We start from the raw sequence: 17,941 nt of genomic DNA, 5'->3' as shown, positions 1-17,941 counted from the left end.
TTCTGAATATGGGCCATCGCAATGATACTGACATGCTGACACCCAGCTTAGAAACAACAAAAACAGAATCTCACACTATAAAAAAATTTATTGGCCTCTCCCCGTTTTGGTAAAATGTACACGACCATGACATAGCTTGGCTTTTTCTTAAAGTTTTGTGAATTCAGTTACTTCTAGGCAATTCTCCTTATATGGTGATGTTCATCCAAAGGATAACTATTTATAAGTTTCAAACAATAAGGCAGAAAATGAAAAGCCCACTTTAATGATCAGACTACGAGATATTTCATGGCATATGTTGGGTTACAGCCTGATCAACCTAATGCCTAGATAGGTTTCCTAGAAAAGAAACTAGTTTAAAGATGCAAACTTTAGACTCTGAATATGAAACTTGAACCAAAGAAAATTCACAACAGCCCATTCATTCATGCATCTGTTGCATGAATGCAAACATCTGTTCATTAATTATGATCTGCAAAAGCATTGTGCTAGGTGCCGGGGAAAACTCCATGTAGATGTGACATGTGGTCCTTACACACACTCCAAAGCTTAAAAAACATGATGCTTAAGTGTCAGAATAAGTGAAACCTAGCTATAAGATTTAGCTTTTAAGCTAAAGAAAAATTAAGAGGTGGGCTGGACCTTCAGAGTATCCGAAGAGGCAAAAGAGAAGACAGACATGTACCATAGATATATATCATCGAGACCATGTAGAACATGTAGAGACACTGTAGGCTTTTCAGTAGCAAAACGACATGCACAGTGAGATACCAGAGATAACTAGATTCAAGGAGATCAGTGAAAAGCCGTGGACCTCAGGCAGGCAGAAGCGGTAAGAACCTACAGTAAGGATTTGAGACTAAAGAGGAAGATGTGATATACTGTCAAAGGAAGAACACATTAATGGTTATAGCGCAGTGAAAAATACAAAAGGTTGACTCACGGATGACCTGGGTGAGGGAGACAGAAGAAAAGGTCTCTGGGTAAGGTGGGCTGGGGCAACAGGATAACAGATCTCCCTTGGGGGGATTTCAATCAATCCGTTGTGCAGGATCATGGGGGAAATGGCTCGTGTGCATCCGATTTGTGCCCCCTGTACACACATACAAGGTTGGAGACAAGAACTGACCTGAGTTCTGAAGGAAGAGCAAAAGCCATCCAAGCCAGGTGGGAGGCAAAGGCAGCAAGAATAAGCCATACTAAGAAACCCTCCACAAATTCAGGATGGCTGGGGTGGGGAGATGGACACGTGGTCAGAAAGGGGCTGGGGCAGGAGAGGCAAGAGACCTGCTCCCAGATGCTACCTGGGCGGTAGATGGACTTCTCACCTGATGCCCTGAAATTCAGATGGTAGAGGCAGAGGGATAATGTGTGAAGTTAAAAGATAGGATCAGATAATCAAGGGAAAAAGGACTTGTGGAAAAAGGAGGAACAGACCAAGTACCAATCTTGGAGGGCTCTGCCAGTCAAGAAGGTGTAGGAAAGAGAATAGAGAGATTTAAAAAAACAAACAAACACCAGAAAGGAAGGAAAGAAGCCTCAGAGGGAAGGAAGCAACACATTTGAAGGTTTCAAAAGATGATGGGTGGGTCTTAGGGCAAAGGCTGAGCAACATCAAAGGGAATGAGCAAAAGTCCCCGAATTTGGTTAGACAGAGACCACAGGAAATCCAAGAGTACAATTTCAGTTGAGTGGAAATTTCTGTTTGCTCCAAGATTAAAGGCTGCTCATGTAGACCTCTCCTTGGAGAGCTATGGCGGGAGGAGGCAGAAAAATAGATCTGTAGTCAAACAGGGTTAAAGTTAAAGAAAACAGGAGACCTGTTGACATTTGAAGACAGAAGGAAGACAGTCTGTGGAGAGGGACAAGCCCAAAGGTGCTCTAAAGAAGGGCTGAAATTGTCCCCTGCAGGTGTATATAGATGATCAGTCTCAATTCTAGTTTGTTATCCAGACAAATATTTCATCCAGGTGCCTTTCAACCACGACATCGCTTGTGGCTCCATGATGTCACGCAATGTACACCCTAAGATCAGAAGACGCTCGGCAGCCTTGATTTGCGGGAGATAATGACAAAGTCAATTATAATCATCAAAGGTTATTAAGCACCAACAACATGAGAAGTGCTATTGAGCAAGACTATCTGTGCCCACGAGGCTCAGCATCTAAATGGAGCAACCAGGATACGGAAACGAAGTGGCTGGGATTATTTTCCAAGTCATACAGAGCATTAAATAATCAAAATGGGCACAGCAATAAATGAAGACACTATTAGTTCAATTATTTATCCCCCTTTAAAAAAAAAGTAGTTCCAAGTGAATGTAAGTGATGTTGATAGTAAATCCAAAAATGCTTAAAGAATTTATATTGCAATATACTTCAATCAATTCACTTTTCTCATGAGTGGATCTTAAGGGCATATGTAGATACTACAATCCAGTTCAATAAATATTGCTGACTTCCAGAGACCTACCATGCTAATGTAGGCAAGGCCTAGCTGTGTGACCTAAGGCAGGCCATTCAACCTCTCTGTGTCCAAGTTTCCATATCTGGAAAATGATGATAAAAATGTCCTCAGCTCATAGAGTTCTTACGGGAATCAAATGCGGTAAATACATGCATGGAGCTTAACACAGGACTGGGCAGTTTTTAATAAATGCTAGTTATTATAGTGAAGCAGGAAAGCATACCAGGTAAGAGCTTGGTTTTTGTGTTAAGACTGTCTAGATTTGCATCCTGGCTCTGCCAGTTACTAAGTGTGTAATCCTTAGGTAACTTACTAATCAATTCTGCCTCAGTTTCCTCATCTGTGAAGTAGGAACAGTAACAGCACTGATTTCAAAGGCTGTTACGTAAAGCACTCAGAACCATGCTTGGGCACACAGAAAACACATGGTAAATACTAGACACAATTATTCTAAAAACAGAACCTCTTATCACCCCTCCAATCAGTCCCGACTTACTCACTTCCTATGGACGTGAATGGTTCCATCATTTCCCAAATGGGTTCCTGCCTGACTTCTCTCTCCTTGGCAGCAAATCTCAGCCATCTTTCCTTCAGAGCCTCTGCCACACATCCTTGTATGCCTTTCCACTCCTGGTGCCCCACCCCAGACTAACCATTTACTATCTCACAGAGAGATAACAACCTCTCCTAAAAGATCTCCACGACTCCAGCCACGGCTCACCCCACCTCACAACACGGTTCCCTCAGCCTAAAACACCACCTTTTCAAAAACTCCACTCCCAGCCTCAAAAACCCTAACAGAGGCAGCAGCAGCTAACACTGACATCACATACAGCTTACGAAGCACTTTCATGAGATTAATTTCTAGCTGTTTCCTCTGGACCCAACCTGCCTCTCCACTAAGACAGACCCTTAGGCTGGCTGGCTAAGGATCCTGCAAACATTCTTCACTTCTTGCTACCCCCATCTTTCTGAACGTGTCCACAGGACACACTAACTCCATCCATTTACCTCCTTGTTGTGCGGAAAGCCCGGTTGTTCCCTAACCATCCCAGGTCACGATCACCCGTCCTCACTAAATCCCTCCAACATGCCCAGTTCATCTCCCATTTGGCTTGGACTGATGCTCAATAGTGGTCTACCTCTAGCTCTTCCCTCCTCTACCTACTCCAAGGTCTAAGAGTCCTCAGAGTAAGGATCCTACATGTACTTTTTCCCTTAGCATAGTCAGAAAACATTCCCTTCAATCCTTGAACATATAAAACATTGAAGGAAAGACTGGTTCCTAAACACCCAGCCCCTATAACAGATGTCAACAGTCCACTGACCTATCCCCAAAAGAGATGACAATTCTGCTGCTCCACTAAGAAAAGGGAGTGGCTTAATTCGTCCATTAAAACTATTACAGATACCTCCAAAAATAGAGCCTCCAAATTTGAGATCATTAGTTTATGCTTTACTCCTAGAGTTTTAAAATATAAATTTTTAAAAGAATTACCACCACACGCATTGAGGGTTTTACTTTCAAAATAAATTATTTATAAGTTCAACCCTCAAACTCACACTATAAAATGAAAATAGAGCTTATATTAGAGTGGGACTGTGGGTATTATTTATTCTTTTTTTCCAAACTATCTTTAATGTTGTTATCATGTTCTCACAATAAAAAAAGACTAGAGATTCATGCTAAAATATATACATGTATACACACACCTACTTTTATTATATTTAAAATTCAATACCAATAAGGTATTCCTGCTGAGCTTTGAAATTGCTCTGAAATTACACATTTTGAAATGTTTCTGGTACATAGCAAATTCTCAACAAATGTTTGTTGAATTGGGTTTTATCTACTTCAGGACTCTTTGCATTAGAAAATGTACTTCCCTAATTATGTTTGGCTAAGGCTAATATTAAGAGTTGTTTTCTGTTCCCTGAACACACGTTAATTAACGAGCAAAAAAAAAAAAAAATGATAGTTGGCAAAACCCACCATTCTGGGAACCAACTACTATAGCGATGATGGCTCTAGGCTAGGAACTCCAGGAACTATTCAGCAAATATTTATCCCAGGTGCCTTGCCAAGTGCTGAACAAGCAGAAGTCCTCGAAGACAGTCCTTGCTCTCAAAAAGCGTAAATAAGGAGGAAAGGGGCACTTATAAACAGTTAACAATGCAAGATTTTAACAATAGTTCAAGATAAACGCCAACATACCCTCAACAACATTTGACTAGTATAAAATTCAACCATAACCCAGAAGAATTGAAAGCAGGGATGCAAATAGATACTTGTACACCCATCTTAATAGCAGCATTATTCACAATAGCCAAAAGGTGGAAACAACTCAAGTGTCCATCAGCAGATGAACGGATAAACAAAATGTGGCATATACATACAATGGAATATTATTCAGCTATATAAAGGAATGAAATTCTGACACATGGTACAACATGGATGAACTTTGAAAACATAATGTTAAGTGAAATAAGCCAGACACAAAAGGATAAATACTGTATGATCCCACTTATATGAGGTACCTAGAATAGGCAAATTCATACAGAGAAAACAGAATAGAGATTACCAAGGGCTAGGGGGAGGAAGGAATGGAGAGTTATTGTTTAATGGGTACAGTTTCTGTTTGGGATGATTAAAAAAAAATTCTGGAAATGGATAGTGGTGATGGTTGCATAACATTGTGATTCACTAGCTAATAGCACTGAATTGGACACTTAATGATATATTTTATATTATGTATATTTTCCCACAATAAAAAAAAAAAAAAAATCAACAATTCTTAAAGGCCCAGGTGAAGCCTCAAACTTTCTCAGGTACCCTGGCTCTTTCTTATCTGACCCCTCTGACCTCCAGTATAAGCCTCTGTGAACCCCTCAACTTTGTTTTAAATCACTTCATTTAAAAAAATAATAATTGTCATTATTTTTATTTGTTCCACACAATTGTACTTGAGAGCATGAACAGCATCTTCGTTCCCATCTCTCTACTACCTTACACAAAATAGGCATTCATAGTAGAAGCTCTTTTCACCCACTGGGCTGAATAACCTAGAAGTTTTAAACCATACTTCCCAAGAGACTTTGAACACTCAAGGCTATTAGGTCCTTCTCTCGTACGTCTTTGCTCTTCTACTCACACCATCTGAGACATTTGGTTTTATTCTCAAACTCGTTTATGGAAAGTTCGACTTGATACTGTAATATATATAAATTAAGTACATGTTAAGAAAATTGATGAAATGTGAGCATGTGTGTGTTGGGAGAGAGCTGTTGATTCTCTGATAATGAAGAAACACTTCATGAGGGTGGCTCCACTAAAAAAAGACTACTGTTGAATTAATGTGGGTGAAACACTAGAAGATTGGGGGAGGGCCTCCATTTTAGAAACACAGTGGGATTCTGCATTCCAATTGTTTCACAAGCACTACATTTAAGGAAACTGAAATTAGAAAGTGTAGACCTTGCATTTTGGGTATGGTGTATGGCGAGGATGGCAGCTCAGAACTCCCCTGACAACTCCCATTGGTCAACCCAAACTCAAAGTCAACGAAAACTCAGAGAAAAGGTTTTGCTTCTACATCAAAAACAACACGGCTGTCCATCTTTCTTTTCTTAAGCAAAAATAAAACATTCAAGGTATACTTGTAGTTTTTGTGATCTATCAATTAAAAGAGCAATTGCAAGTCCAGCCTGGGCTTCTCCTGTAGAAGCTTCTCAATGACCTGTGTAGTTGGACCTGTGTAATTGCTCCCCACTCATTTTCAGCAGTGGTTGGACCACATCAACTGTTATTGCAATCTACAGTCTCAACAATTCTCCTAAGCTTTATACCCTTCACACTTGTCTAAAGCTGCAAAGACTGGATTTATAGTTGGGGTTAAAAAGTTAAGGAAGTCATTTCAAAACCTTTTCGCCTTTGGACACCAATATAAGGAACCAGGCAAAATAATGGCGGGGAAGAAAACCCACGTAGAGAGGCCTTTTCTAGTTTTGGGGAAGTAAAGCAGGAAGAGCCGTAACTAAGGCAGAGCTCGAAGCGCCATTGTAGTTCAACCACTCTTTGGTTCGCATACTGCCTAACCACAATTCGTAATAAAAACGCTAATGATTTGTACATTCTACTGTTTCTGACATACTTTTATATCCCCATAGGAATAAACTGGATAAAAACCAAGATGGAAGGATCCTAGTAATTGCCCACAACACCCATGAGGCTTTAAAAACAAGTAGATGATACTGGAAATAGCATAAAGCTAGAGGGAGGGGGAATGTGCGCTCAGAGAAAACCACACAAATCCTGAAAAATGCTCTTGCCCAGTGGCAGGGAGGCTGTAATCCACTCTGATCACCCACCCAAAACGAAGGAAGCCATACAAGGGAGGATCCCAGAAGGCCCCCATTAAACTGTGATGAGGCCACGCCACCATAACCATTAAAACGTTTTTTGTTTTAACAAGCGTCTATTGCATAATTATTCCTATGGTTGTGAACTGGATGCTGATGAGGCACTTAGGCTTGTGTAGCAGACAAATCCAACACAAATGAAATAAAAATATTGAAAAGTGACGAACATGTCCCAGGACTCAAAGGGAGATCATTTGGGACATCACCCTACAGAGCAGTGCTTCTCTGATCTAGGGTGTTTGTTAACAAGTCCTCTCAAAGGTCGCTTTAGCTCACTGACAAATAATTTTAAACATTCTTTTACGCTATATTAGATATCAAAAAAAAAAAAAGGAAGTAAAATCAAATGCAGTTTTCAGGGGAAAAAGCATGAGGTTTCAAAGAAGTTGAACTACCTTCATACTCTCATACACACCACCCAAATCCCTACTACCTCCAACCTTGAAAAGCACCTCCACGGACAAGTTTAAGAACAGTCTTAAATGGATCACATGAACCCAGATTCACAATTCAGCTATTTCCCAAAGGATTTTCTAAGTAAGAAAGAATTCAGATACATCTTTAACCTTGTAACATAGAGATTAAAATACTGATTTGGATAGAACTCATTGTCAAAACCTACTCAGGTTTAGACATGAAGTAAATAACAAGTAATTGACAAGATCTCCTCACTATCTTTTAAGTCTTTCACTGCAATATTCCTACGTCCAGGGCCTGAAAAAACAATTCCTTGGTACAACGCAAATTTGTATTTAGCTTTTAAAAAGGAAAGAAATTTTCTACCTGCATGCCAGGTCTTGGTACTACATTAGGTACAGGATATTTAGTGATTATACAAAATCTGTTTCAATATTTGAGACAATTTATGGTTTCAAGCAATAGCAATATACCATTGTAAAATGATCAGCTATTTGAAAGTCGGTTTAAAATCACAAAATAACAAAGACTTCGCTGTAGTACAGTTTTTTAAAAAGAGCTCCTTAAATATATTTCAATGTTGGTCTAAAGATTATGAACTAACAGACAGAAATGAATCATGGAAGGAAAGAGAAATAAAAACTGGAGCATTAGTCATTAGTGGCAAGGAGAGATGGATCAGGAAAATGCATGGCTTCTGAAACACGTCTTCATTGAAGAAATGGTAATTGAGCTGCTACCATTTGGCCTGGGTGGGGCTGGGGACCAGAATACAGAGCAGGGGCTCACAGCCCAGTGGGGAAGATAGACTCACACAGATAATTACCAAACAATGACGCAAGCCCTGGCAAAAAGGGAAAGAGAGAAGGTGGGCAAGAAGAGAGGTCAGAAAAGGATTCCTAGAGCTCAAGTTAAAGAAAATGCATGACCTGACCAAGCTGCGGGGTAGAGGAGGAGAAAAGTCTATTAGACAGGGGGACCACAATAGCAAAAATCATAGAACTAGTAAGGTGCATGTTTAGGAGTCACAATATCATTCAGAATTGCTGCAGCATCAAGGTGAGGCCAGAGAGGCACTGAGGGCAGGACCACTGTAGGGCCTTCTTTGTCATAATAAGGGAGAGAGCCTGCCCTGCTCGGGAGCTATTCATGTGTGTTTTGGGGGGACCCCTCTGGGAGCAGTGAAGGTTAGTACAGACAGAAGAGGACTAGAGACAAGGATGGCTAGGAGACAGCTAGATCCAGACAAGAGCTGATGAGAGCATAAGCCAGAGGTGGTGGTACAGAGAGGAGAGATGGGTGTTTACTGGGTGAGTAAGGGGCCTTGGGATGGGCAGTGAAGAAGTGAGAGGAAGGAGAGGAGACATCCCTATTTTTGGCTTAGGTGATGGGGAGATGGGGTATCAACAGATTGGAGGAAGAAAAACAGATTTATAGGCATTTGGACTAGCAGATAGCAGCTGGAAGGTCCTGGAAATTGGTGGGGGGCGAGGGGCAGGTATGCATGAGAGGTCAGGGACACAGACATACCTACCAGGACACAGCTGGTGGTTAGGGGGTGGTAACCAGGGGAGTCCATGAAATCATCCAGGGAGGGAGTGGACAGTACAAAGAATAGTAGGCTGCGAAGGCAATGACAAGACTCAAGGTGGCTGGAGTAGGGTAGAGATGGCAATGATATGACTGGTAAAGGGGAACCGGGAAACTCCAGACTAGATGGTGCAGAGGGCCTTCTAGATGGATGCTAGAATCTCCAAGGACATGGCAGCAGGTAGGGGACCAGAAATGGACAGAGAACCAGCCCCAAAGTCTTCAGCACGCAGGAGTGGTCACTGAACGTAGTGAGGAGGGATAGAGAGTCACGTAACTTAACTCACTCATCTGCAACCCTGGAATCACCAACACCCCAGCCCTACGCCATGCCAATCACACCAGAATCTCCAACAGTGTTACAGTCGTGGGTGTGGGAGAAGAGCCTTGGCTACATGTGCTGCTGGGGGACAGCAACCTTGGGGCCAGTCACGGGGAGGACAAGAGCAGGGAAGAGGAGGAGGAGGGAGGACTCTTGGAGTCAGTGAGCACAGGAGGCAGTGGCTAATAGCGAAATGGAAGACACAGTGCTTCCAGAGGGCTCAGACAAAGAGCTGGAGGGATGAGTATCCACAGAAGCAGGCGGCCAGAGAGAACAATAAAGAAGGAAGGAATGGGAGGCAGGGACAGAGAGAGGAGTGACCAGCAGAGAAGGCCAATAAGCAGCCCTGATGGAGGCTCATAGGCTGCAGCTGCTCGACTACAGGGGCTGATGAACGTGCCTATCAAGTGCATGATCCCTTTTGGGGCTCAAAGGCACCAAAGGCAGGGCAAAAACACTATTTTTAAGCCCCTCTTTCTTTGGATCTACTCTTTTCAGGGAAATATCTGTGACACATGTGGGTCCCACATTCCCATGGACATCCTGAGGAATAGTGGTTTATCAGGCTCCCCGGTGCTAGAAAGGCATGTCCCACGGCAAACGGGGGTGCCCTTCTCTAGGGAGGCAGGGTCAGGCGCGTCCACCTGCTCACCTTTCGGTGGGCCTTCAGCCTGGGTGGATTCATCTGTGGTTTGGGGCCCTTCCCGCCTCTGCTACTGCGAGCGGTTTCCTCCTGGGGGCCGAGTCAACCTCCCTATTTTCTGCCTTAACCACATGGACAAACCCAGCGTTAATAAATCACCTGTGTTGATCACACCTTTCCTGTAGCTTTTGCATTTTCTGCTTTTCCGGCTGTTGTTTTGATCCTCGAGCAAGTGACACAGACCTCGTTTATGCTACAAAGCATTTCCCCATTCAGATCCCTCAACATTGCCCAACTGGGAGCTTCACCAGTGAAACTCGCAACTCCCTCCTTCCACTGGTTCCCGATTCACACGCATGCCATCTGGTGGCAAGAGAAGATGCCCTCGGGCTGCTTTGGCTCCTTGAAAAGCACACTCAAGATCAAGGAGCTGTTAAATGTACAGCACGGCTCAAAGGAAACTTACTAAGAGGCCCAGCAGCAAAGATTCAAGCTTCCAATAAATGTCTTTTAAAGATATGACATCTGTCAAAGCTTTTCTCAGGGTGGAGGAGACGAGCAAAACCATTAATTGTTTAGTGTCTGCTAAGACATTTAATATTTGTATTTTTAGATAAAATGTATAACTGCATGTTTTTGCTCTTAAAGCAGTGAGGATGTAAAGAAAAAACGCAATGGTGGGGACATATAGAAGTTCTGGATTCCAAATCTTGCGCAAGCCACTCATGTTCTCTAGGCCTCAGTTTCCTCTGAAAAACTATGAAGAGGCCATCGAAAGCTCTAAGATTTAGGATTGGTAATCAAATACTTAGGTCATAAGAGGGTCAAGATGAAGAAATCCCCCTATAAAGACCCAGGGGCTGGACATAAAAGGTACTATTTGTGGCAAGAACGAATAGCAGTGATTCTCTTATGATATAAATAACTAATCACCTACTTTGTTTTCGTTTTTTTGTGAGGAATATCAGCCCTGAGCTAACATCCATGCCGATCTTCCTCTACTTTATACGGGACGCCGCCACAGCACGGCCTGACAAGCGGTGTGACTGTGCGCGCCTGGGATCCAGACCAGGGCCGCCAGCAGCGGAGCGCGCGCACTTAACCGCTACGCCACGGGCCAGCCCTCACCTACTTTGTTTTTAAACTACTGTTTGAACACAGAATTAGAACAAGGGCCTAAACGTGGAATCTGATCTCTGGCTCTTACGTCTTATTAAGTGAACAGTAAGTGTAGAGATGCACACATCATTCCACACGGAAAGAAGTACATTTCTCAGCTTATTATTTTGCAAAATTTCTTGTAGATATGCATACATCACCAGCAGTAAAGGCTTTCATAGGGCTACTTAATATATTTCCTACCCACTCATCCTAAGAAAAATACAACCCAATGTTTGAGGAAGCAGGACTTCCCCTTTTGATCTCAGACAAAGATATGTGTGGAGAGGAAACCTTTCTCCGCCATTATGAAGTGGGTCTTTGGGGAGTCAGATAAGGTCTGAATTTGACAAGCACAATACATTAGGATCCATCCTTGCTGCAGAAAAGAGGAACTTTCTCATTTCCAGTGGGTTTTTCCCAATAGGCCGGTACAGTTCCTGTTGTAAATACGTAGATTTCCGTGTTTTGAGTTCTGGAAAACATTTACTGAAATCTGAACCAGATAAGTAGCACTAAGGGTTCGAATCCAATAAACACCAGAATAAGACCCTCACCATCTGTGAAGTTTGGGGTGGGGGAGCTCTTGACTTCTTTCAACATTAACTTCCTTAACATAAAGAATGACTGAAGAACAAAGCAAAAAGGAACAGGGCAAAAGAGCATGGCGAAGGTCAGCCTCACCAGTCAAAGGCTGGCTTTACCCTGAGACCTACCAAGCAACAAGGAAGAGCCCTGTGTACACGTCTCACCAAGAGACCCTCCTGGCTGCACGCTGCAGAGACAGAGGGCTATAGCCTGATCCTTGCAAGATTTTGTAGGTCATGTTGGGAGTAAACTGCCTTCATGTGAGCATTGTCCTGGACACACATGGCAAAGTGTGGGCACAGCATGCTCCAATACTAACTAATCCCCATACCATTTCCTCCTACCTGGAAACTGAGAATCCCTCAAAATGCCAATTCCCAGGCTCAGGAGGGGACATGAGGCTGTGCTAGTGGCCAATTAAAACTTTAAGAAATAAAAATACGTGATGCCATAGGCTCTATTCTAATTCTATGGCATCTAATTCTAATGACATCAAATGAAATACCAATAGGAAAGGGTTGGTTGGTCAACATTTACACATACAAACAGAAATATAGCCAACTGGGATAACTGAAGAAAATTTTTTTATTGTGGCAAAATACACATAACATAAAATCTATCATTTTAACCATTTTTAATTATACAGTTGAGTGGCATCAAGTACATTTACAATGTTGTGCAGCCATCACCACTACCCATCTCCAGAACTTTATCATCATCCCAAAGTGAAACTCTGTACCCACTAAACAGTAACTCTCCAGCCCACCCCCACCCCTCGGCCCCTGGCAGCCACCAGTCTACTTTCTGTCTCTATGAATTCGACTACTCCAGAGACCTCATATAAGTGGAACCATACAATACTTGTGCTTTTGTGTCTCGCTTATTCAACTCAGAGTAACATCTCCAAGGTTCATCTATGTTGTGGCATGTGTCAGAATTCCTTTTTAAAGCTGAATAATATTCCATTGTATGTATTTTGTTTATCCATTCATCCTGACATTTGGGTTGTTTTCCTGAGGCACTTTTTAAACCGTCTTCAAATATGATCTACATTTTTGAAAGGCCTCTGGTTTTCTAGCTCTGAAAAATGCTAGGAATTTTATTTGGATTAAATAGATATTTAAGCTAATTTTCACCATAATGGGTAAATCAATACATTTTACTAGTGAATATACTCTAAATCCTGCTTTTAATGGACCTGTCAGATAAGGGAAATTAGACCTTACCCTCCATCCCATACATAGAGCAGAACAGAAGGTTTTTTCCCTCTGTTTCCACTTTCCAAATGCCATTTTATAGCCACAAGGCTGGTTTACACCAAAGGAAATAAAAACAAAAGTATTAATTAAAAAAAAAAAAAAAAAAGGAATTTTATCTGAGGCAGTTGCCAGAGAAAAGGTTACCAGCATTGATAACTGTCTCGCAGACAGACTTGAATTAGCAGGGGCAAAACCGTTTAGCTGCAGCTCTGGATAACAAGCTGGGGTGAACCCCGTCTCCCCTCTCTTTCACAGAACAGGTAGAAACATACAGGGAGCCCCTTTTTATTTGCCTTGGTTACCTTGTCATGGAAGAGGTTCTGTTTTTTAGGTGCTACAGAGCCAATTGCCAGGAAGGCAGTGGAAGAGTTGTGGGGTCTGAGTTGAATTTAAAACTCAGACTAAGGCTGAGAGCAAATGAGAAGCTCAGTGTCCCTCCTGGGAGCAAGACCCCACCCTGGAGGAAAGGGGGAAGGAAGACCACACTTGGGTGGAGGGCAGAAGAAGGAACTCATTCTGGGTGGCCTCCAAGTCCTCATAAAATACAAGGCTCAGTCTCACATGGGTTGGTCTTCAGGGGGGCTTGTTAGCAACTTACTCTCAAACAGCTCAGAAAATATAACATGTATATACATAGACAAAGTAAATGTGGCGAAATGTTAACAATGGGCAAATCCAGGTGAAGGGTACCCTGGAGTTCTCTGTACTAATCTTGCAACTTTTGTAACTTTATTCAGCAATATCTTAAAGTCAAGAAGCAATCTCAGAGACTGGAGATGATGGTGCTTCTCTGAGTTTCGGTGAGCAAGCACAGCAGCGGGAATATAATGAAAAAAGGTGTGGCTTTTGGAGCCAGACAACCGTGGATTCCAATCCAAGCTATATGAGACTTTGGCGAAGTTACTTGACCTCTCCAAGCCTCAGTGCTGACATCTATCAATTGGAGGTGAAATGCATCAGGATTCCTACATCATCTCTAAATCCTATACATACCTTGCACTCGATAAATAGTCCTGTTACTTCTACTCCTGCTGTAATTACTGTGCTTGATAGCAACAAAGGAGGCTGAGACGGTACAAGAGAAAGTATTAGAGCCACGCTGGGATCAGAAAGGGCAGGGAGGCAGGGGGAAGGAGGGATTTGGAATGAACTGAAGTTATAAAGAAAAATGGCATCTGATAAAGATAAATAAAACAAAGGACATAGGCGTGAAAACACAAAACTATAGCCATTCGCACTATCAACCCTTCTGGCCAGCTCAGCAGATTATAGCTATTCTGACAGCGAATGAGAAACTGTGTTTATGACTTTCGTTCCAAAACTTACCATGTTTATTACATTCACTTAACCTAACAGGAGTTTACACTAGATATGAGAGTATGTTAAGCCCCAAATGTCAAAAAAAACAAACACAACAATCAACTGATTTGCAAAAAATCAACAGACTATCAGTTCCTCTATCAAAACCAAGATTCCCATAAGCATGTCAGCGACTTTGCCCTCTAGGTCTTAGAACTTCTGTCTTTAAAAAAAATTTGAGCCCTGACTCTCAGCATATGTATTTCTGTAAATTACACACAGGTATGGTATTGCCAATCCTTCTATTAAATATCAGACAGTCTTACTTATTAGCTTCTTATTTGAGATAAACGCCCCCACTCTCACGCTGTTGCCTCTAGAAGGCAACTCGCATGCTTTCACCTTCTAGAACAGGAATGAAAAACCCTAGATTCGGCTAAATTGGCTAAAAGGCAAATTGTTAAAATAATGCAATGGAGTGCATCTCTGTTCTCCTATTAAACGGATTTGGAAGCGGGTGGGAAGAAATATGGTGCCCCAACATCAACTTCTGTGAGCAAAGCACGCAGCTCATCTTGGAAGCGCTGAGTGGACAGGGGACAACAGTCATTTCCCTGAAAACTTCCCAGGTGACACCTTTACCACTCAAGCGCTGGCTTCTCACCCACGTATTAGGAATGTCTCCAGGATCAAAGGATTTCTGTCCTTTCCCATATCCCTGGAAGAGTAATACTCAAGAACATCTTCTCTTGGTGTCCCACAGGCCAGACTCCAAATCAGAACCAAATTATGAGATTTTGCCATCACTGTGCAAGTGACTGGCCTTTCCAGCAGTAAGATTAGATGGTGGTGGCAAATGCTCCTGTGGGTCTTCATAAAACTCATTTGGTGACACCTCTATCAAAATTACATACATTAACCAGCCCACACGTCCGAGGGATAAAGATGGGACCACCCCCCCACCGTTCATTCATTCATCTAAAAATATTTACTGAATGCCTGCTATGTGCTCGGCCGCAGTGAACAAGGCAAGGTCTCTCCCCCTCATAGAGTTTATATTTAGCTCCACCTGTGAGCAATAAACCAATAATTATACAATTATATAATTACAATGTGATGAGTGTGAAGAAGTGCACTGTACAATGAGAGCTGCCCTGACCTACCCTGGGGGGTCAAAAAGGATTGCAAAGGAAACATGTAAGCTTTGATCTGAAATGCAGTAGGGAGGAACGTGGTACCCCTGGCAGTGGGCAGAGGGGTGGCGCCTGCAGAGGCCGCAGCTCAAAGGAGCGGGACATCTTTAAGGAGAGAAGAAAACACTGAGCAAAGGATGAAGCAGGTACTGTTTGCAAAATGGAGATCAAAAAGAAACACTAGAGGCCTTGAATGGGATTCACACAGACAGACTTTATTCTAAGAGCACTGGGAAGTCTCTGAAAGGTTTTCATCAGCTAGGGACAGGATCATATTCGTCCTTCTAAGATACCATCTCTAGAGGGGCCTTCCCGTCCCCTCTCCCCCCAGCACATGCACGTTTTCTAAAGTCTCTTGCAGCCTCTCCTAAGGCACTGTCCAACGGTACTGCAATTGTCTGTTTTCCTGTCTGGACTAACCGAAACTCATATCTACCTTTTTAGTGCAACAGAAGGAGAACTGAGACGTGCACCCTAGTCTGACATTCAAGAGGCCACATGAGCTTTAATTTTTAACTATCACAACCCAATGCTGTGACAAAGCCCAGTAATTTTTACTCCAGGTTCTCAAACTTGAGCCTGTACCTGAATCACCTGGAGAGCTTGTTAAAACAGATTGCTGGGCCCTGCTCCCAGTTTCCAATTTCAGTAGGTCTGGGTGGGGCGGGAGAGTTTGCATTTCTGACAAGTCCCAGGTAATGTTGCTGCTGCTGCTCTGGTCCAGGACCACACTTGGAGAACCAGTTACTCCCCTCCCCCACCAGACAGTCAGCTACCAGAAGAAACCCGTGGCATTAGTGCAGCAAAAAAATTTTACCAGTAACTGTATCTTGGAACTCAGAGCAAACCTGCAAAAGCAGATTTTCTTGAGTGAGCAAATCTGCCTGGCTTTTACACCTAGAAATCAGCCTCGCACTGGGTCCCCCTGACAAGCGCTGGCAGCCACTCGGGCACAGATTTCTCGAATCCCCAAGCTTTAAAAGTGGGAAATGCTGCAGAATTCACCAGTCACAGCTACAGGACTCCAGAATAGTGACACTGGGTGGCAAATACAACTTCTGCAGCACATCAGACCTCAATCTGGTGCAGTACATCTGAGGGCCCAGAGCTCACGTCCACAGCCGATGCTAACCGAGTGAGAGAGAGCTTCTGAGCTCCCATTTGCAAGGGGTGAGAAACACAGCAAAGAGCACAGGCTTCTCCTCAGACTGTGTGTGTTCTTGCCCTCAGCCCTATCAAATATCAGACACTTCTTGGTGAGTAGTCAGATACCATTCACCAATTTTCTAAATTGCTAATCAGATAACTGCTGCAATAGTTAATTCTGCAGCCATTCTACGTTTGAATAAACAAAATAAAAAATAATTAGACCAAAACAATCACATTGGTCTAAAAGCACGCTAATGGACAAAATTAGTTTATTCAAATTTGTTGCACCATTCATCAGAACACTTGCTGGTCAATTTGCTTAATGAGGGTTCATTTTTCTCTTCACTTTTCTTGGGTGACACTCACTTAGAGCAATACATTAAGCCTTCTTCCTTTTTGCAAAGAATTCTTAATGACCAGTCCCATATTTGAAATGATTTCTCCTCAATCTCTTTGTAGAAAACAAAATGTCTGGAAACAATCTTGCTCTATTTTCTAGAATTGAAAAAAAAAAGTTTCCAATATGTCCACTGAGAAAGTTTCACTTCTTCCTTATATGGCTTTAGAATAATGGCTATTCCTAAAAATGGGGAAAAAAGAGGCCAATTCTAAAATTGTAACATTTTAATATGTAATTTAAATTAATGGAGGAACCAATAGGAGGAAACTCAAGTTGGAGGAAGGAAATTCCATATTTTTTCAAATTTAAATTAATATTATGTCAAGCCCTGGCAGCATTTTTTTTTCAAATGACTATAATTAGAGATACGTAAATTTTTCACCGCAGTAAAAAAAAAGGTGAAAGAGAAAAATGTACCTAATTAAGTAATGATTTTATCTTTCTTAGATGGTATTAAAAGTGTAATATGGTCTTAATGCTTTTAAAACTATAAAATAGTATAGGGGCCAGCCAGGGGGCGCAAGCGGTTAAGTGTGCGCGCTCCGCTGTGGCGGCCCGAGGTTCACAGGTTCGGATCCTGGGCGTGCACCGATGCACCGCTTGTCAAGCCGTGCTGTGGCGGCATCCCATATAAAGTAGAGGAAGATGGGCACGGATGTTAGCCCAGGGCCAGTCTTCCTCAGCAAAAAGAGGAGGATTGGCAGATGTTAGCTCAGGGCCAATCTTCCTAAAAAAAAAACTATAAAATAGTAATATCTCCTTTGGAACTCAAGGAATGTCACATCAAACAATGGCAAAAGTGTGTCACTTTTTATACATTTTCCTCAGAAACAATAGCTCAGATACGAGCTTCCTGGTACTCAAATGATTTCAACCACTACATTTTGTCATAAACAATAAGCCTAGAAAGTTAATGCCAGGTAGGCCTTAAGTGTTCAATTCCAGTTTTCAGATAATTACGACCACTAACTTTTCTCTCTACAACATGTTTTTAATAACTTATTTTGGAAGAAAATTATTTTTAAAGGCAGCTACCAG

At 42.3% G+C, this 17,941-nt stretch overlaps 1 protein-coding gene across 4 annotated transcripts in view; it reads right to left on the bottom strand.

Moving 5' to 3' along the window:
* KIT (KIT proto-oncogene, receptor tyrosine kinase) overlaps positions 1–17,941 on the bottom strand; it is a 77,512-nt gene that overhangs the window by 44,303 nt on the left and 15,268 nt on the right. The gene's annotated exons all lie outside the window — the stretch shown is intronic.

Source organism: Ceratotherium simum, chromosome 8, assembly GCF_057802395.1.
Source record: "Ceratotherium simum simum isolate JZ-2026a chromosome 8, ASM5780239v1, whole genome shotgun sequence".
Classification (NCBI taxonomy): Eukaryota; Metazoa; Chordata; class Mammalia; order Perissodactyla; family Rhinocerotidae; genus Ceratotherium; species Ceratotherium simum.
Note: the sequence above shows the minus strand (reverse complement) of the source record. Positions and strands in the feature narration are given on the sequence as shown.